Here is a 21,687-nt window from a genome sequence, read left to right as displayed (position 1 = left end):
TGTCGGTAGAGATTTTCTCACCCCCCCCCCCTTCTCAAAGCAAAATTTGAAATAACACTGTTGCTCCCAATACCTCAAAGAGAAAACTCCAGAAAATTGTATGTTTTGTGCGTAAATAAACAGTCAAGAATAACAATTAATACTTTAATACAAAGTAAATGAACCACAGTATCGGAAAGTACAATTGAAAATGCGAAACAATGAAACTGTTAAACTAGGGAAGTCATTAGAGCTCCAGGGGACACATACCTTTCCTGAGCTTAAGGTTTATACAGATTTTAAACGTTGGCTGACATGTGTATGGATTTCCATACACACGGCTTCTTCATGCAGCGCCTCGTGTATGGTTTTCCATACACACACACACACACACACACATATATATATATATATATATATATTGCACTTTTTTTCACGTTCGCTCTATAGGTGTGTATGCTATTACATACATATGGCGTAGAAATCAAAATTTAATATCCACGCCGCGTATCCAAAAGTACATAACTGTATTGTATGATTCATTGTAATCTCGTGTACTTTATAAATATTCAATATTTGGAACCAGGGGATGTAACGGAAAATTTACGTTACAGTGTGTAGTATCTATGGAAAAATATAGGCGGAGAAAAAATTATGTGTCCCAGCATAACGTTCGAGAAATTTCAACCAATGATGTATTCGTAAAGCTCACAATTTGCAAGAAAGTACTGTGTGGATAAAACACCCATAATTTGTGGGAGTAAGACACCGACAGCACTCCTGAGGACAAGGGGATGGCATGTAATAAAAAAAATAAAAAAATCGAAAACGACATATAGTGTCCAATGCATAGTTTTCAGGGTCTCTGAGAGGAATAATGACTCCCCGATACCATTTAATTCCAGGTTCATCCCCCTCATGATGTAAAGTGAGACAGGAACGGGTTACATGTAGAAATAAACGAAAAGGACTGATAGCGTTCAATCTATAGTTTTCGTGGTCGCTGAGATGAATAGTAATTCTCTTGATACCGCTGAAGTCCAAGTTTAACACCATTGGCATGGGGTATAAGAAGGGTATGAAAAATAAAATATCCAAAATTCACGTTATCCGTTGTTTGTGATCACGTAACCGGAAAAAAGCTGACCCATTTGACGTTTGAAATGAATTCTGGAACATATTAAGTATATCTGTCTCAAGCTGGGTTTTAGTCACGTAAGTCTGATTAAAGGAAATCGTAAGGGAAGTAGGGGATTTAAAATTTATCCCCCAAAACAAATTATTTTATTGAATTTTACAATTACACTTTCATTGAAATATGTATGTTAAGAGTTTTTACACTATAGAAAAATTAAACTACCACAAATTTTAGAGTTTTTTCAGCGATATCTTCAAAACAAATAAAAATAATCGAAAAGCAAACACGTAGTGTACTAGACAATATGATTTTGCATGTGGTGCCTTTACCAGAACTCACCTATCTGCTTTTGGTGTGCCGGTGTTGACAGAATCCGCAAAAAATGCTAAATCTACCGCCAGTTGCAAATAGAGAGCAGATAGATGAGTTGTGATAACGGTATCACATGCAAAATAATATTGTCTAGTTTATTATGATTTTGCTTTCCGATTTTCCTACACGGTGTTGTTATAATAATAATAATAATATTAATAATAAACTAGAATCAAGTCGAGTCAAATTCGAGTCGAGTTGGAAGAAAGTTTTCGAGTCGAGCTCAAAGATGTCTGTTTCGAGTCGAGTCGAGTTTCAATGAAAACTCGCTCGAACTCGCTTCTGCCCAATCGTACATTTGTTTTCGTGATAGTCCAAACTTTCAACATAAGAGTATTAATCTCCTAGATTTTCGTAAATAACTATAAAGATTATCCTAAATCTTCCAAGTAAGTACAGATAGCGACCAAAAAACTTAATAATTGACTTTTTGAGAACATGTTGGCCCTAATTCATATGTCACATGACTACCTTTCCATTTCTAAAAAATATTACACATTTCAAAATATTACACATTTCTAAAAAATATTACACATTTCAAAATGATTTTCAAGACGGCGGCGGAGGTTCGCTCTGTCCATTCTTCTTTTGTCAATATGAGAAACTACCACCGTTTACATTGTCTATCTTTCACTATTTTTACGATTCAACAGTTTATTTGATATATTTCTATAATATAGCATAGCCCTTTTCCCACCAACATTGACCCCTCCCCCTACGTTTCTTATGGCGCTCAGCCGCTATAACTTTGCACAGATACATATTTTCACATCTTCTAACAGGTTCACTAGGTCTCATCCCGAAACTCGATTCCCGAAACTCGAACCTTTACTAGTGAGTTCTGAGAGAAATCTGAGAGAAATTTTGTAGGAAATAAAGTTTTAGGAATATTTCTTGAAAAGATTCTTTTCAGTTTCGAACGACAATAGAAGAAAAATATTATGGTAAACATGAAAGAAAGCGAATTCCAGATTTCGAGGGATTTACAAGTTCCGTGACCACAACACACCAAACCTATATTATAAAATTGAAACTATGTTTGTGACTCTAAATCTCTTGAACCGCCCGACAGATCTCTATCAAATTTTCAACGTAGATGCGGTTCTGGCCTGGGAGTGTTTTTAGCTATTTACTTTGACGGTAGAGCTTAGGAAAGGGGGGAGGGTGATGTAGAAAAAACTAAATAACTCTTGAACCACCCGACCGATCTTGATCAAATTTTCAATGTAGGTGAGGTTTGGGACTGGGATGCTTTTTATCATTTGACCTTGACGGAGCAACGTCGGAGAGGAGGTGGAGGGGGAAATATACAAAAATCAATAAATATAAAAATAAAAGTGACTATGTTTATGAATTAATAACTCTTGAACCACCTGATCGATCCCAATCATATTTTCAACATATATGAAGTTCAAACCTGAAAAGTTTTCTATCATTTCATTTTGACAGTAGATCTTAGGGGAGGGGGAGGAGAGGAGGGAAAATTTTTGAAAATGAATTAAACTTAATAACTCTTGAACCACCCGACCGATCTCGATCAAACTTTCAACATAGATAAGGTTCGGGCCTGGGATGTTTTCTTCATTTCACTTTTACAGTGCAATGAAGGGGAGGGGGAGGGGGAGATATATGTCAAAAATCTAAAAATAAAAGTTACTGTCTTTGTGACTTCATCACGCTTAAACCACCCGACCGATCTTAACCAAATTTTCAACATAGATGAGGTTCAGATATGATGTGGTTTTTATCACATCACTTTAACTGTAGAACTTAGGGGAGGGGATAAATCTATAAAAATAAATAAATTTGGTAACTCTTGAACCACCCGACCGATCTCGATCAAACTTGCAACATATATAAGGTTCGGGCCTGGGATGTTTTAATTTCACTTTCACGGTTCAACCTAGGGAAGGGATAGGGGGAGATACAGTAGGCACAGTAGGCCTATATGTAAAAAGAATTAAAATAAAAGTGGCTGTCTTTGTTACTTCATCACGCTTTAACCACTTGACTTATCTTAATCAGATTTTCATTCAGATAATCAGATATGGATCATGTTCGGGCCTGGGGTGGTTTTTATCATATCACTTTAACTGTAGAACTTAGGGGAGGGGGAGTGGAGTGGATAAATCTATATACCAGACCTATCTTGATCATAGATAAGGTTCGGGCCTGGGATGTGTTCGTTATTTCACTTTTACGGTACAACCTAGGGGAGGGGAGGGGAGATATATATGTAAAAAAGAATGAAAACAAAAGTGTCCGTGTTTCTGACATTCATCACGCTTAAACCACCCGACCGATCTTTAAAAAAATTTCAATATGGATGAAGTTCGGACCTGGGGTGGTTCTTACCATATAACTTTCACGGTAGATCTTAGGGGGGAGGGGAGGGGGCAGATATATAAAAATATATAAAACTTAATAACTCTTGAACCATCCAACCGATCTCAATCAAATTTTCAACATAGATGAGGGTCAGGCCTTGGGTGTTTTTTTTTATCGTTTCACTTTGACAAGCCAACGTAGAGGAGGGGGAGGGTGAGATATATGTAAAAAAAATCAAAATAAAAATGACTGTCTTTGTGACTTCATCACTCTTGAACCACCAGACCGATCTCAATCAAATTTTCAACATACATGAGTTTGGGGGCAAGGATTCACTTTGACCATGCAACGTAGGAGAGGGGGAGGGGTAGAGAAATTTTAAAAATGATGAAAATGACCAATATTAATGTTGAATCCATAGTTTTCGGGGTCGATGAGAGAAACAGTGACACTTCTGATGCTGTTTCAGTCCAAGTTCAGATCTGATAGTTGGGGAGGTGGAGGGTACAACGTAGGGGAGGGGGATGAACATTTAAAAATGATCAAAAATGACTAAATTAGTGCCGAATCTATAAGTTTTAGGAGTAGCTGAGATTAACAGTGACGATTCTGATGCCTTGTGCCGCCGCGCGGAGGTGGGGAAGGGGGACCTATATATAATAATGATAAAAAATGATCAATATTAGTGTCTAATCCATAGTTTTTGGGATCATTCAGATGAACAGTGACATTTCCGATCCAGTTTAAAATCAGCTCCGCCACTTGGGGGAGGGGGAGAAAGAGATATATAAAAATGATCAAAAATGGCCACTATCAGTGTCGAATTTATAGTTTTCTGGGTGCCTTAAATGAACAGTGATACTTTCGACCCCGTTTAAATTCAAATTCAAACCCGGAATTTGGAGGAGGGGAGAAAGAGATATTTAAAAATCATAGAAAATGACCGTTATTAGTGCTGAATCCACATTTTTTGGGGGTCGCTGAGATGAACGGTGATACTTCCGGTGCCATGGCTCGAAACATGGGGGAGGGGACATACATTAAAATGATTGAAAATCAGCAATATCAATGTGCATTTAAATTATTTATTTGAACCCAGCGAAGCGGGTAATATATGGTAGTATTTGATATTTGAACCTATGTCTGTGCGTTTTTCATCCGTGGAGGCCATACTGTTCAATTTTTTTTATTTTATTTTTTTTTAAATTGCGAGTTATCTCGTGTTGTGTCCATGGTAAGATGTACTCAGAAGCGATTCGTAACGAAAGTCTCATTGGTAAAAAATAATAATGGTAGAATAAAAAATTCAAAAGTTAAAATTTTATCGTTTGAAATTAAGGAAATAAAGGTTACCTAACGTATTAATTGTTATACACAACAATAAGTACACTAAGAAAATTTTCCTCTCTTAGTTTCAAACGATGCTCAGAGTCCCTGGTTTGATTTCAGCTCGCGCCAAGTGGGATTTGTGGTGGACAAACACCGTCTGCGTCGGTTATCTCGGGGTTCTCCCGTTTCCTTCTACTTTCTTCATTTCACCATTTCATCTATTTTTTATCATCACCGTCTCCTTTAGTCTACATGGCATAAGCGTACAACGTAAAACTTAAAGATTTCAGGTTTCATTTCAAACAAAAAATATTTATCTTCTACTGATATGACTTCCCTAATTAGGCGCCTCTATATACGTATATTTAACTCGGAAGTAATTTTCCTGAGTAGTTGTCCGGACCTCCATTTTCAACAGCAGGTTCAGTTTCATATACCTAGGAGGTTAGCTACTTCGCTGGGAGCTCGAGCGTCTATCCTATATCCCACTCTGCCTTAGGGGAATTCCTACCAGCATGAGTCCTCAAAAATTCAGAAAGATTGCTGGATGCTTATCCCAACACTGTTCATGAACTGACAAATCGTGACTATTAAAAAATGTAATAAATTTAGAAAACATGAGCCATGGCAACAATTCCAAAGTGCCAGTTGGAATTTTAAAACATGAGGTGAAAATTATGAGTATTGCTAATTTGAATGATCGAATAATAGACGTTTGGTGCACATTAGAAGTAGTCCTAAGTTCATACTGGTTAACTATAGAACAAAAATAAGCATACCATTGGTTTTTTTGGAGGGAAATTTGCTATTAAAATGAGGTGTCATATGCTATGATTTTAATTTTTCTAAACTTTAATTCAAAATGGCGGATTTCAAGATGGCAGCAGTCAAGGTTACTCTTACCGTACCATTTGCCTCTAGGCATAATATGTATTACCGAAAGTTTTAGCGACTTATTGTCATTAATACACTGGTTAGAAGCGGAAGTAAGGGACTTACGTTCATAGTAAGTATAAACAATTAATATGCCTTACCTTTTCCACAAATGTACGTATCTTAAAACTAACTTCACCATTTTTTATTCTGATTAAATTCTAGCCCGAAATTATGTATCATATTACCCTATTCCTATTTTAAAAACTTGACCTTAATTCAAAATGGCGGATTTTAAGATGGCTGCCGTCAAAGTCATACCTACCATACGACTTCCCCCTAGGCGTTATATGTATCCTAATGGTTGTTCTTTCATTAACACTCCGTTTACAAAGGGTAGTAAGGGACCTTTGCAGTAATCTCTAATAACCACATCACAACTCTTAAAAACTATAAAAATATAGAAAACATGCACCATGGCAAAAATTTCTGTCATCATAAATAATGCATGCATGCCCTCTATCAGAAAAATATTCATTGAAATCGGGGACGGACAATTGGGTGGTGTCCCTTGTCAGTATGGTGTGTTTATTCCGTATTAAATACCAAAACTCGATTTAAGGACCGTTCAAAAATTTTGTGGTCCCTGATTCAAAAACTAATTATTGGCCAACATTATAAGCTTTTGATACATTTTTTGATCATTCACAAAATTCTTGGTCAAAATCGCAATCTTTTGATCCATTTTTTGGATAATTCCTAAAATTGTTGTTTATATATTATTGAAAGTTTATAGTAAACTTATGATATACGTATCATAGTTTGGGTTCTGTAAGCCCCAGGTTTTACCTTCTAGATATGCCACTTGATGGTCGCGGCGGTTGAGTGGTAGAGCGTTCACTTCTGGTGCGTGGGTTCTCAGGTTCGGTCCCAGCTCGCGCCAAGTGAGCTTTGTGGTGGACACACACCGTGTGCGTGGCTTGTCTCGGGGTTCATCCGTTTTCTCACCCTTTCTTCATTTCGTATTTCATTGATTTTTCGTCATCACAGTCTTCTTTAGCTCACACAACATAACCATAGGACATAAAGCTCAAAGATTTACAATAAAAAATGCTTTAGTTGTTTCTGGTAAAATAAATTAACATAGTAGCTTACCTGCAGGAATTGTCTGCTAAAAATACGACTTGTATTGATAGCTTCACACAAAACGAAATGACCGATCAGGATTGCTTGTGTCAACGAAGCACGTACTATGTTGAGATTACCTTATCGTAAGTTAGTACACATACAATACTGATAAATTATAACATTTCAATGTGCAGATTATATATATATTGGATTGTGGCAATGGAAGATAACAAGATAAGAGACAGTATTTTAAAATCATGTATATCTTAATTCTAGGACTTGATTCAGATAACTTTGTTGAAATCTACCTTATGATGTTGATGTTGCATTTTCGCAGAACATACACTCAAGGCCGCGTGGTTTTTAGCAACCAGATGTTCAAGTTCTCGTAATCATAAGCATATTATATATATATATATATACACAGAGTAGGAGAGAGTCCGTGAGGAAAAAGAAAAATAAATCATTCTTTATCACAATAATTGATTAGAACAGTTTCAATTTTTAATGTTTGCCAAATCCTTTGTCCTGTCTGTACGAGCGTTCGGGAGATAAAAAAAAAACTACATAGTGGATAACCATTAATTTTGATTAGAATGTAGATGGTTAAGGGAGATACTATAGTGTACTGGTTAGTGTGTTGGACTCATGTCCACGTGGTCTTGGGCTCGATTCCCGGCCGGTGCTTCCTACCCAGCGTTGTGAGGCAAACTGGGGAATCACGTGAATGAAAGACGTGACTACCACTAGGTCTAGAAAGCTCCCGATAGGCAGGCAGTTAGTGACAGGCGATGCAGCATGCTGACCACGTGCACCGTGCAGGTCGCTAGCTCCTTTCCGGTCGCTGACAGATGGCGTTGGAGCGGCTCAGGCCCTCAAACAGACTGCTACGCCAAGTGGTTTTTATGTAGAGGGAGATAAAGGTTAGGAACTGAATTCGTTCATGGAGATGATCCATCTACCGGATATGATAGAAACTGACTACTTCCGGTTTTAAAGTTTATCATTATACAGCAAGAACAGTAACAGGTAGCGAGAAATGGTACCTTAATTCTCCACTTAAACGGGAAGTGATAGAAATCTACTACTTCCGGTTTCAACATTAATCTACATAGAGGAAAAACGATAAAAATATGGCAAGAAGCGTTCTTAAAAAAAAAAAAAAAAGATAAAAATATGGCAAGAAGCAGGATTAGCTCGGGAGAGTAATGCTCCCGGAAGTAGAAACGAGGAACACAGTTCTGATTGGTTGGCGTTATCTACTTCTTGCCACGTTGCATTAAAATAGCAGAAATCAAACACTTGTTGTTGTCGGCCTTGGTGGCCGAGTGGGCTAGCGCTATATGCTAGTAATAAAATTACCTTTTGGCGTGAGGTCAAACCCGGCCCGAGGAAAGTTTTTTAATTTTTTTTTTTACATTTTTATAGCACTTATTAAATTAAAATAATATGAAAATAATACTTAAAAAAGTGATATATTTACTTTTGTGCAGATAAGTAGTTGTAGTACTTATGCCCTTGTACTCCATGATATAGGGCTCGTTTTGTTCCCCTTGTACTTCATGATATAAATTTTGTGACCAACTTAAAACAACTGGCTAAGATAGCGCGTAAAACAGCTGGCTAGAGTAGCGCGCGGAAAAACGTACTTCCAGGAGTATTACTCTCCCGAGCGGGTCGTCAAGAAGCGGGGTCATTCCTCATATGTGACGGGCTAAATAGCCATTGATGCCGAAAGCTGAAAAATCTAAACCCTAAATCCCTTCAATTACACTCCTCTGACGTAAACAAATAGACACCAGGTTGAATCTGTGAAATCATTGGGGTTGGAGTGATCTTAAATGTTTTCATAGTTAGCAGCCTGGATATGCAAACCCGCTTAACGTGGGGATTTACTATTGTGAAATTTGGTACCAGTACCAGTGCAAGGAAGAAATCATGCCCAATGCTGGAGTTAGTACGTGTTGGATTACATAAAGTTTCAACCCTACATAATATGCTATTCAGTAAGATTTTGATAACATCCTGCTACAGGAGATCATATCATTCGTTCAATAGCGCTCCAAATAACTAGTGTTTGTTTCCAGTTATTTGTATCCATTTATGAAATTTTGGTTGATGATGCCAAACATTTTCTATAGGATTTATGATCGGAGATTGTCCGGGACAAACGGAGTATATACTTCATTTTACCTTGTCCTGTGTGTGAGTAGGGCGACCATACGTCCCGTTTTGACCCGGACAGTCCCGTTTTAGGGGCGAGTCCCGGCCATCCCGTCAGTAGATAAAAAAAAGTATTATTTGTCCCGTTTTAATGCAAGTGAAAGAAGTAAATAACAAACCCAGTACCTTTACTCCTTATAAAGATATTAATAATTAATAATAACAAAGAGGCAAGAATTGAACTCAAGTTCCCTACAAAATGCCGGTATAATCTCATATAGTTCGCAGTACTGCTCGAATTGTAAAGTTTGATATTTGATTGAAAGCTGTAAAATTGGTGTTGTGCCTGCCTGGTACATCCACTCCTGTCGAGCGTGTTTTTTTCAAGCATGAATAACATATGAGTAAGTGAAAAATCTTCCTTACACGTTGCAACAATGAAATCTATGTTATTGGTATGAGTAAAGTTCACAGAAAACTGAGTGAATTTTACGAAAAACTAGTGAAGAATAAATAAAGCTATTCTCAAGAAGATTGGCTCTTCTGAGAAATACTTCTGGTATTGTTCAGTTCAAGAGTCAACTTCTTACTCAATGTAACATCAAGGATTCGAGCTAGAGCAAAGGAGCAAACGCCACCATCATCATGCTCTACTATATTGTATGTTTAGTGCTGTTTATATTTTATAGCTTATATGTCTTATGTTATATTACAATATACAAGTACTGTATTAGTTTTGCTAAGGTAAACAGGACTAATTTACGCACTGACCTGTTTCTCGTCAATATTACCTTGTGACATAGCACCGTGTTAGCATGAATTGTGTGGTGTCCCGTAACAGTTAACCTGCTTCAAAGAAGGGTAGTAATCTATCGCTCCATTTCACAATATCTCGATGTGTTTGGTAGCATTAATATGCTCATAAAAGAAAAAAAAAAGACAAAAAAGAAAGGTTGTTAGGACCACCTTTCTAAACTGCACGTTACGCTATGACTTTTACGACGATACCGTACAGTGTTTCAGCACTAGGTGGTGAAATTGAGATGAATCGTAGTCTGTAGATCGCTTCTATAAAGTATCTAGTGTCAAACGCTCTCAGATATTGGAAAATTTTGTTTCACCCGAAAACGCAAAATGGTTCCAAACGTGCTGTGGCTTGTTGCTAATGAAGGTGGCCTAATTGTGTCTCCGTGCCATGTGTGGTTTCGTATGCAAAGGAATTTTAGCGATGTTTCCGTAATATGCAAATTCCACTGGACTGAACGTGCTGATCTCTCAACCTTGGCTATATTTCTAATGTCATTGTAAGCTTTGAATAGTTGGGTCTCCTTGCACTCCGGAACCGTGTGGCATTGGCCAGCGGCGCAAATCTGACTTAAACATTGGGGGAGGGGGGTAAGACCGTTCCCATATTTTTTAAAGCGATGTTCAAAATATTTATCAAGTTGAAAAACAGTGCTGTCGAGGATCAGGGGAGCAGAGTTATCTTCAACATTGGAAGGCGAGCAGATTTTAGGCTTATTCTGGGGGGACATCAACTTCATCTCATTTTTCTTTCTGGTAATCGGACACAAATAATCACATTTCCCCCCAAAAAACACATTTCAAACCGGATTATTCGGGGGACATTCCTCCAGTTCCAAGATTTGGAGGGGACATATCGTCGGTGAAGGGGCGAAGTGGCGTATCTTGATTTTTACGATTTTTCAGGAGAACGATTTAAAGTTTTTTGTTGAACGTAATACCTTCGTGTTCATTTGATTTTTATTATATAAATTTCAAATTTTGTACAATAAGAGTATGATTATTGTTACATCTAAGGAAAAAGTTACGTGCTAAAAATGTTTTAATTTCTACTGGAAAACTCTGCTGGAATGTGCTGGAATCATTTACGCCCTTTCGCCTTTTCATTTTAAAGATCAAGATTAAAGTTACGCCCCACAAATAATGTGAAAAATAAGATTGGTCTGGCATGTAGAGATATTTTTTCTAAAATTTCTCCGTTAATAAGAAGCATTTGATAATTATTATAATATAATAATATATTTTTACTATTATTATAACTTTTTATTATAATTGTTATTGTAATAACTATTATAATAACTCTATTAAATTCACACATTTATTTATTGGCGATTCATACAATCATATCTATTACCAGTGCTGCTGAACATAGTATTTGAAATAAATGAATAAACTACAGAAATGAAAAATGGATAACGAAATTCAAGATATAATAACACTAGTACAATTGTAACATGAAAACTGAGAAAAACTATATTACTGTAAAGTCTGTTACAATAGCAAATTTTAAAGAGTTTTTTTGAAAATAACTTTCAATGTGGAAGATTTTTGTAGAAAGACTCTCACTAGAGGCGTATCTCCTTCACACAAAGACATTAAATCAGCATACTTCTGTGGTGGAATCTTGGAGGGATATGAGTGAAGACACTTTGAAGTTTTGGTAAATATAACGTTCCTTGGTAGCGAGATGCTTCGATAAACCATATTTAAATGGCTGTCTTTGAAATAAATCTTGTCTGGTTGATCCTTGTTCACCATTAGTTCTCGTATGTCTGTCCAGTCAATTCCTTCACCATTATCATCCTTCCTTACAGATAGGATCCTCAGATTAGAAACGACATCTCGGAAATCCAAGAAATCATTGTATCCAAGAGAATGCACAGTATATGGTTTAGCAGATCGTGCAAGTCTAAAAATTGATAGTAGTTGTGCTGGAATGAAGACATTTCCAGCTGTTTTTAGTGCCGTCGAAATGGTTGAATGAACAGAGTCTCCTTCATTCTGTCCGTGGTACGACTCAAAGAAATTTAGAGTTATTACTCTGATATGCTGCGCTGTAGTAAGTGTAGAGCATCATGGCTGCAACTATTGAATTTTTGTTCTGCCCTGTACAACCATCAGCAAACAAGTAAACTTCTTCAACTTGCTTTTCATCCAATTCACGAAGAAAATTGTGTAGGCAAGTGGAGATTTCGCATGCACCTCTGTGGCTTGCTCCTTCCTGCCAAACAAAACATTGACATTCCCTTGTCTTTAGATCATACACAGTCAAATTGTATGTTGATAGTCGTCTTTTATAAAATAGTTTGCTTTCATTTGAAATTGGAAGATAAATGACTTGTTGCAAATCAAACACTGCAGCAACAGTCTTACATTGGAAGTCCGGTGAATATTTAGCTTCCATTTTCTTCCTTCTTACTGCATCTTTCTCGGCGATATGTTTTTGATATTTGTCAGCTAGTTCACTTTTCTTCTGTTCATCTCCTTCCAGAAAGTTGCTACACAGACCACATGTATCCTTTTTCGGTCGATGAAAAGAAAGGTTCATGCTTTTGAAGATTTTTCTGTGTGATTTCATCTTTATGATCCTGAATGAACATTCTATACATTTTACTTTTTGTCAAATCTAAATACTGTCTTTTCGTATCTTTCCTGCAGTAGTGAAATTCGACTTTCGGAAATCTTTTTGTGTGTTCTGTTATCATTTTCTCTATTAGTTTATCCCTTTCCAGTTGGCTCTGACGTCTTCCTCCTCTCTCTTCTTTCTCAATGATACCTGAGTCTCTTCTTTTAGCTAGAGCAGTTCGCACAGTTTTCTCTGATACTGAAATTGTGTTTAAAAACATGGTTTTACACACGGACACTTCTTCTTCCTTCTTTGGTAAAAAGTAATAATTTGTTTTTGATCTTCGAGATTCTTCATTTTGCGTAGTTTTGTGTTTAACGTCAGAAATCTTTACATATCTGTTGATAAATGCTCGCTGAAGTTGAAGGTCACCACTCGCATAAAAGTCCTGCAAATTTTTTTGTCTTTCCGCATCTGTGATTTTAAAGCATTCTTTACCAAACTTTTCACATTTTTCTTCACATCTTCTTTCACATTTCTTCCCGGAACTAACTTTTTTGTGTATGGGCCAACATACGATTCACCCTTGCTTCGCAAATCCTTGGCAATACTTCTCTTTCTCTTCCGACAACCTTTTTCTTCACTCAATAAATGCTCCTCTTCTCTAAGAGAACCTTCCATTTCGTAACTTTCTGGCTGTGGATCCACATTTACATCACCTCCGCATTTCTTTCTCACTTGTGTCTTCACATTACACGAATGTTCAAAGAGTTTATGCTGATTTTCACAATGCAATGGTTTGTCGAAATGTCTCCAGCACAACAACATACTGCACAATGGACATGCACTGAACACTTCCTTTTCACAACCTCGTACTTCACACTCCGCTTTATATGTTGGATCAAGGTCAGAGTCGTCCCCATCACAATATAGAATATCAGTGGGATTTAAACTTAAATTTTCGTTTACTTTCTTTCCTTGTATTAATTGTATAAGGGGAACATCATCTTCAGAATTCTCACTTTCAGTGTTACCACTTGTTGCAGTTTCATTTTTCCTCATTGACACTTCGGAACACTCTGTGTCTTTCACTATTCCACAATACCACTTTCTATCCGGTAACCAATACATTTTCACACGACAACCAACAGTAATTTCCTTCCCTGAAACACACACCAATTCCTTATTTGCTGCAACATTCAGTCCTTCAGTATCCCACTCTTCTAGCACATCCATCTTGGTAACAACTTCCTCCAACAAAAGCCAGCTGCACAATGCTATTATTCTATATTCTAAGTTAAGAAAACTGGAATACGATCATACATCAGTACAGAAAACTGAAGAAAACCACTACGTAAATATTCTATTGTTACTTTGATTGAATTGTTTCCGCACTTTTAAACAAAAGAAACCTTGGCGGATTGTCAACAAAGCTTGAAAAATATGTTTTTTTCTCTTTCTGTGGCGGCATTGCCGACAAAGACTTTACCAATATAAGCTTACGCCCGTACGCGGTTTTATTTCTTAGCAGCTACTGAAGAAACAAAAAATGGCGAACGGGCTTATCTTATTTACGCCCCTTCGCAGATTCTTTTTATATCGAAAATTTCAAGATACGCCAAGTGCTAGGTGCTTTATCTCCGGAACCAGTAGAAATTCAGCTACGAAATTTTGACAGGTAACAGAGGTGGTTAGTCCTATATGAATGGTAGTCATAACTCAAAAACGTAATTTTTTAAGTTACGCCACTTCGCCCCTTCACCGCATTCCCGCGGGATTGAAATGTGTTTTTTAAGGGGTAAGCGGGAGAAAGTGATGATTTGTGTCCGATTGCCACAAAGGAAAGTGAGATGAAATTGATGTACCCCCAGAAGAAGCCTCAAATCTGCCTGCCTCCCAATGTTGAAGACAACTCTGCATCCCCTGATCCTCCACAGCATTGGTTTTCAACTTCATAAATATTTTCAATTGCTTTAAAAACACATGGGAACGGTCTTACCTGTCTCCTCCCCCTCCCTCCAATGTTGAAAACATATTTGCGCCGTTGCATTCTGTTAATATGTTGCTTTGCTTTAGCCACAATAAATTCTAAAAAGAGTTTTACTTGCAAGAGAAGTTACGTGATAACGTACTAAAATTGAACTGGAACAAACTACAACTTTATAGTTCTTGAGGTGGGTTTTAGTTGTATCAAGTGTGATCAGCACATCGAAACTGTTAGGCTGGCCGCATATTGAATAGAGAAAGGCCAGCCAAATGGAGGCAGAGGGAAGGAAGAGAGGATGCTGAGAGGCCTGAGTATGTGTCATAGTCACAACGTTGCATAGGCCTTTGCCTAGCATGTGCTCAAGTGAATATACGAAACTAGGCATTTCTTGTATTATGCACAGTACTGAACCTCGGCTAGAATGTGCTGCTTTCGGTCAATATACATCCGGCTTTATTCCTGGTTTTCTAAGCAGAAATTCACTATATTTTAAGTAAAAATCTCTTCCCAGTTATGTCTTGATACTGGATAAGAACTGAGAAGAAAGCATTTGAGTCAGATTCAAGCGCATTTAGTTTTGAGCTACACAGTATAATATACTTTTTGAGAAAAAAATGATTATGTAATTCTCAGTTTGTAGTTTCCATCATATTGATCAAGATATGGAGAGAAATGACGAGTTTATCTCAAACGATAATATAAAGACTAAAGTCTAATCATAATAGCTCGTGCAAATAATATCAATCATGGGACATTTAAGTCATTAGAGCTTAAAGACTAACAGTCAGCTACCTCTGAATCATCTTATCAGTTACAATAATGTCCTTAATTTGTGTTATTCTGAGAACCTTCTGTTTTATATTGTATTAGTGATAGCAATGCAACCTGCCCTATCAGCAATAATGTACTGTATACGTATCATCATAAGACTATAAAGATTGTACGTTATTATTATTACGAAGAGGTATCGAAAAGTTCCTGCAATTACCTAGAAGGTGACGAACTACGACCCCCTCGGATATATAGTTTATAGTTAAGTCCTTGTATGTTAAGGCAAGGAGCGTCATTAAATTCTCCTGTCTTCGAGCAAAATCAGCAAAGCAAATCCATGAAAATTAAAAAAAAAAAAAAGTCTATGGGGAAGAAAGCCCATCCTATGAGATGTTATTTAAGCGGAAATGGCATTTCCAAACTGGACACATGACCACCTTATGACATGACCTTATTAATTATGTCTCCTTTTTTTCAGATATTGCTTGGATATCAGGAGTTTTCATAGATAGAATATTTCTAGTAGGTCAGACGAAAAGGCTTCAGATGATGTAAGTATCAAGGGAAGTTTGTACTCTCAATAGAATAAGTAGTAATTAATAAGGCATTAATGTTGTATCGCCGGACCACATCAATATCGAAAAAGTACCAAAATGTACTAAATTAGGTTATATTAGGTTAGGCTAGACCTTCAAAACAGAGGCGTGTAAACTTTTCCGAGAAATGGAGAAAAAGTACCAAAATGTACTAAATTAGTTAAGAAATGCACTAAATTAGATTAGGTCACGTTAGACCTTCGAAACAGAGAAGTGCAAACTTTTCCAATTTCGAGTAGAAAACCAGTGAACAATGGCTTGGAAATATACGCGTCATTTCCACATTAATTTCCTCTCCTGCCAGTAAATCATAACAAGTGTACCTCTCCGTCAAATAGTCCCTTCCACTTCCACATTCAGTGCCGTTCACAACATCAAAAACAACCACCACCACCAACAAGAACTACTTTCTTAACTTTAACTATTTCCCCCTCACGTGACTTTCACTGACTCTTCCTTACAAACCAAAATAAATTCTCCTATTCACTCGGTAAGTTTCCTAAAATTTGTCCGGCAATACAGTATTTAACCCCTAATCCGATTTGAAGAATAATTAATTAGCTTTTAACAATTTAGAAAATAGATTTTGCAGAAATAGTACTAGATATGCTTAGGTTAACATATTATTAGAGATTGTATTTCTTCTAGTCATAGTCGGATGATTTCTACGACATGGACATGCAAACACTTGTCGAACGCCATGATAAATGTTTAAACAAATGTGGTAACCAGGGGCGGATCCAGGACCGACTTCTGGGGGGGGGGCGGTGGGTTGTCATTCTACTACTTTTAAGGACTCCAAACTTTGGGATGGGTTTTATATATATATATAAAATAAGAAAGTTTCCTCTTCTGGGGGAGCGATCGCCCCGATCGCCCCCCCCCCTGGATCCGCCCCTGGTGGTAACTATGTAGAAAGTAGCTTAATATGTACAGAGAAAATAGACAAAAATGTATGGCACTATCTTTACTAGTTTTGTTTTCATTGTAGTCCTCACTTAATAGACTTACATGTTGACCTTCCATAATTTCAGTTCTCGCAGAAATAAGATTAACAATTCACTATATCTGGTACTTTAGGAAAGTTCTTCGTATAATATTCGTTTTACTACTGGTGAATATACGATGAACCAAAATTTTTAAACAAAAATTATTTATTAACTTTTCATTCAATTTGTGGATTTAAAAATCGATTATTCTTTTTTATCTGTGTGTGTCTCGTATTTATGGCCCCAATTTAAGTGTGTATCGCGAGTTCTTTTATATATCACGTGTTTTCAAGATATAAATACAAGAACAAGGAATCAGAACTTCCCTAAATATACAACAAAAAGAAAACACACACACACAAACTAATAAAACAAGTAACATTCTACGCAATCTCCCAATCGCAGGCTCTATTAGTGACGTTATACGATCTACACATGACTCGCTCCGATCGAACGCCAAAGTAGTTTACAGGCAATGTTCATAGTTTGAGGGAAATTTAACTAATCTAGGGAAATTTAGCAAAAAGGGGAAAGGGAATTTTTCAATAAAACATGAAAATACAGAGACATTCTCGTGCTGACTGATTGACCAAATGCTTTTTTTTTTTTTTTTTTTGTTCTTCAGAGAGAAAAAAACAATGTAATAGCAATAGTTCGTGTATGTGTTCAAAGTAGCATAATTTGCACCATTATTGGCTAGGTGTATTGTGTATTTTTTTTTTTTTGTAAAAAAGTGAATGAAAAGGTTGAAAATAGAAACAAAAAGCAAATGAATAAAACAAAACGAGGTTGGTACTTCCTTTAATATAGCTAAATTAATCTTATCACATAGCTTCTGTCATAGGAATTGGATTCTGTCATAGGAATTACTTAACAAATTAAGGAAATTTTAATAAGAAAAGGAGAAATTTTGAGTCAGTTGAGGGAATTTTTCTTAACATGTACACTGTTTTGATGCAACATGTCCTCTTGTATTCTTGATCCAAAATAATTACAAGTAAAGTGTGCATAACTGTTACAGTAGCGTCGTTTCAGATTTCGCCAGGGGTGGTGCAAAATGCTCCACCGAAGTGAGAATTTCTCGTTTTATGTTACTGTATTAATACACAAAATTGATTTTTTTAAAAAAGTATGGACTTCTCAAATTCAGGGAAGAAATTGCACCTCCTGTCGTCCCCAAATGATTGTTAGTGAATGTGTGTCAGTGTCGGGAGAACATAAGTACATACAATCATTGGCGTCTCTGGTATGTAAAATTTGGGGGAGACATAAAAAAGTTATTTAAATGGTATTACCTAGCCAAACCTGTGTATTATCTTCGATTTCATTTCTTACCTTTCTGCTTACTTTCATAAACACCCGTGAGGTATATCAAGAACCCGTTGCACAGTCTGAATATTATCTTCCAAATAAATATAATAAGCATTATTTATATTATTCTGTCGTTAGCAAATAAATTAAATTACAACAAAATATTGAATATTTTGTACTTCAAAATATTGGGAGAAACCCATTCCCTCGTCCCCCCGCCAGAGACGCCCATGCATACGTTATTCAATTGTGTAATTTTACATACTATGTACAGAACGTTTTTAATAACAAAGGTAATAAAATAATGTATGTATGTGTGTGTGTGTGTCTGTCATCAGCATTTTACATAGAAGGGAATGGCCTAGAGCCACCATATCTGGTACAGAATGCATTTTCACCAGATCTAATCTCCTACGAAGCTATTTTTTAAATTTCGCCATGGGGGGTCAAATTCAGTACCGTAATTTCAGATTTTGCTAGGAGGAGGCAAGATTGTCCACCGACATAGGAGGTTCACTTTTTTGTTAGTACAATAGTACAGGGCATTTTAAAGCTACCTTTTTGTATCCAAATGGATACCCAGGTCTAGCATTTGGATACCCAGGCCCAGCAATTTGGATACCTAGTGCAATGCATAAATCTTTAAACTACTAGAATAATGTTTGAACAATAAATTACTTGATTTACTTGGTTTGCTTTCCAGAGATTCCCAATTCTCATTATAGCCCAATTTCAGTCTTCTCAAAGATTGTTCTCTTTAACCTAACCTGTTTTATCCTGACCTAACATTTCCTGGCAACCAAATATTTAGTGTCAGTTATGGGCAATATCGGTAATTGAGATTTGTTCAGGCAAATTTTCTGATATAATTAATAGATGGCACAAACTTGTACGAAAAAGTAATGGATTGTACATTAAGCACAAAGCACTATTTTTGACTCTCGTTATTGCACTGTTACCTTCAGCCGGCAGCGAAGGGGCTGAGCTCCTCCAAAATTTTAAGATTTCTACTAGTTGAGCCTGCACTCTTTACACAGCGCATCATTCATATATAAGCATGAATCTCCTTGTTACTCCTCACATCTGTACATGTCCCTTTTGCAGACACAAGTGAAAGAAGTATTGGAAAAAATCGGCAAGAGATACCGTAAAGGGGAGATTTTTTATTATTACTTTTTTCAATACCTCGCCCCGTTTGCAAGATTTGAGCCTACTTCCGGTTGCAGTTTTTAATTTTTGTATGATCTGTGTTTTTATGTAATAAGCAAATGCATAAACTAAGTAACTCTATGGCCTATGGAACCTGGAGGTTCAATGCCGCGTTCACAAAAGCTCTCCACTGACTTCTATCCTTAGCCAATTGGATCCAGTTTCTACTTTGTATTCCTATCTCTACGAAATTTATCTTAATGTTGTCCTCCCATCTGCACCTAGGTCTTCCTAATGGTCGTTTTCTGGCTGGTCTTCCAGTTAAGATTTTGAAAGCGTTCGTTCTTTCTTCCATCCTGGCTACATGACCTGCCCACCTGAGCCTCCTAGATTTGATGACCCTAACAACGTTGGATAAACCGTATAAATTATGTAGTTCGTCGTTATGAAGATTCCGCCATTCCCTATTCCCGTTTCTCTTGGATCCGAATATTCGTCTCAGGATCTTGTTCTCAAATACTTTCAATCTATGTTCTTCGTTCCGAGTAAGAGACTATATTTTGCAACCATACAGAACAACAGGCATGATTATCGTTTTATACATTTTAAAATTAGCTAATACATTACACATACAATCAATTATAATGTCACTGATATATGGTGTTCATTGGGCAAAACACTCCAAACAATAAAGATTCAACTTAGATGGATAAATGGTTATCCTTCGTTTTTCATTATAATTTGGCCATGAAACAAACACCTGAGAGATATGCAGCCCCTATATACAATTATATGGTGTTGGAATGTATAATATGTAGGATATGATGCTCTTTTTTAAATTTCAACATTTCCAGTGTACCCGTAAAAATGTAATAAATAAATAATGGCCATGTTTTTTTTTTTAAATATTGAGTTAGAACTGGACAATCTACGCAAAATTTGCAATCGATCAGTGAAAACGTCATCTTTCTAGAGCTTGTAGTTTCCGAGATCTCACTGTCGAAAGGATTTGTCACAAACATATAAACGTCTACAAACCTATAGTTTAAAAACTCCAGAGATGGCAGCACAATTCATTTGCATTCATTTTGGAGAAGGCTTATTAAAATGCAAAGGCTTTGAACAATAATTTAAAAGGATAAACTTTGTGAAAAAGATCTCTTTAAGTAATTTATTTAAAGTACAACTTTTAAATAATATTTGTCTTTGTTATAAACGTGAAATCACAAATAACCGTAAATCAAAGCTTTGAAAGCTAAAGTTATAGGTTGGAGCTCAGTCGCTCTTAATTGCAATTGTAGCATTTTAATAGATAGATATAAAACAAATCAAATGTTACTCAACCCTCAAGTCCTTCCCCCTAAAATTTTGTGATTTCTAAACATGAAGTATTCCTCAGAGAAGCCCTTAACAAAATATTTCTAAAATCTGTCACGAGTTACTTTTGTGCCCATCCCCTTTTTTCCTTATACTCAGATATTAGAATCTTTTATAGTCAGATTGTCACTAGCATTTTTCCGTTTTTTCTTCAGCGCGAGTTTTCTTAAATATTGCCAGAATTTTTTTTTCTTTGGTAATCAGTCAGTGTTCTTTATTCGGTAATAGCAGATCATGTATCAATTGCCGTGACAGGTACTAAGACTGCTAATGATGTTAATGTCTCCGTCAAACCTATGGTAACTAGACGAGAAACTTAGTTTAGTTCTAAACATGTAAGAAACCGAGCAATGTAATTGAAATGGAAAAATAATAATAGAAATTAACTAGTTACAAGTGGAATAACACGCCTTAAAACAGAAGAGAAACCAAACAGTGTGAAACAGATTGAGATATAAAGTCCAAAAATTATAGCAGAAATGGAACCATTAACAAATAGCTTACATGCTATGATTTAAACCACTGATAAGATTTAAACCGTGAAGATAAATTTTTGATTACATTGTTTCTTAGAAAAAAAATGTATTGGTAGTAATATTTAGTATTGAATACATACGTATACACATAAAATGATTGCGTTAGAGAATTATTTAACAACGACGAAAGGTGTTATTCATTCTTATTTATTTCACTCATTTATTTATCTTCAATATGATAAACTGCATAAATCTTATCCTCCCCGTGCGAAAAACGGGCATTTCAGATAGTACATATTGCACGACAATGCACGCTGTCACACAGCTACCGCCGTGACGGGCCTTTTACGT

General features: G+C 36.4%; 1 protein-coding gene across 1 annotated transcript in view; it reads right to left on the bottom strand.

Moving 5' to 3' along the window:
• Nucleotides 1–7,286, bottom strand: part of LOC145692845 (retinol-binding protein pinta-like) — a 68,942-nt gene extending 61,656 nt beyond the window's left edge. The window contains exon 1 of the mRNA XM_081768355.1: nt 7,175–7,286. The gene's annotated coding sequence lies outside the window, so the exon portion shown is untranslated. The remainder of the gene's footprint in view (nt 1–7,174) is intronic.
• Between the last annotated feature and the right edge of the window lie 14,401 nt (nt 7,287–21,687).

This window comes from Thermobia domestica, chromosome 8, assembly GCF_964235325.1.
Source record: "Thermobia domestica chromosome 8, izTheDome1.hap1.1, whole genome shotgun sequence".
Lineage (NCBI taxonomy): Eukaryota > Metazoa > Arthropoda > Insecta > Zygentoma > Lepismatidae > Thermobia > Thermobia domestica.
Note: the sequence above shows the minus strand (reverse complement) of the source record. Positions and strands in the feature narration are given on the sequence as shown.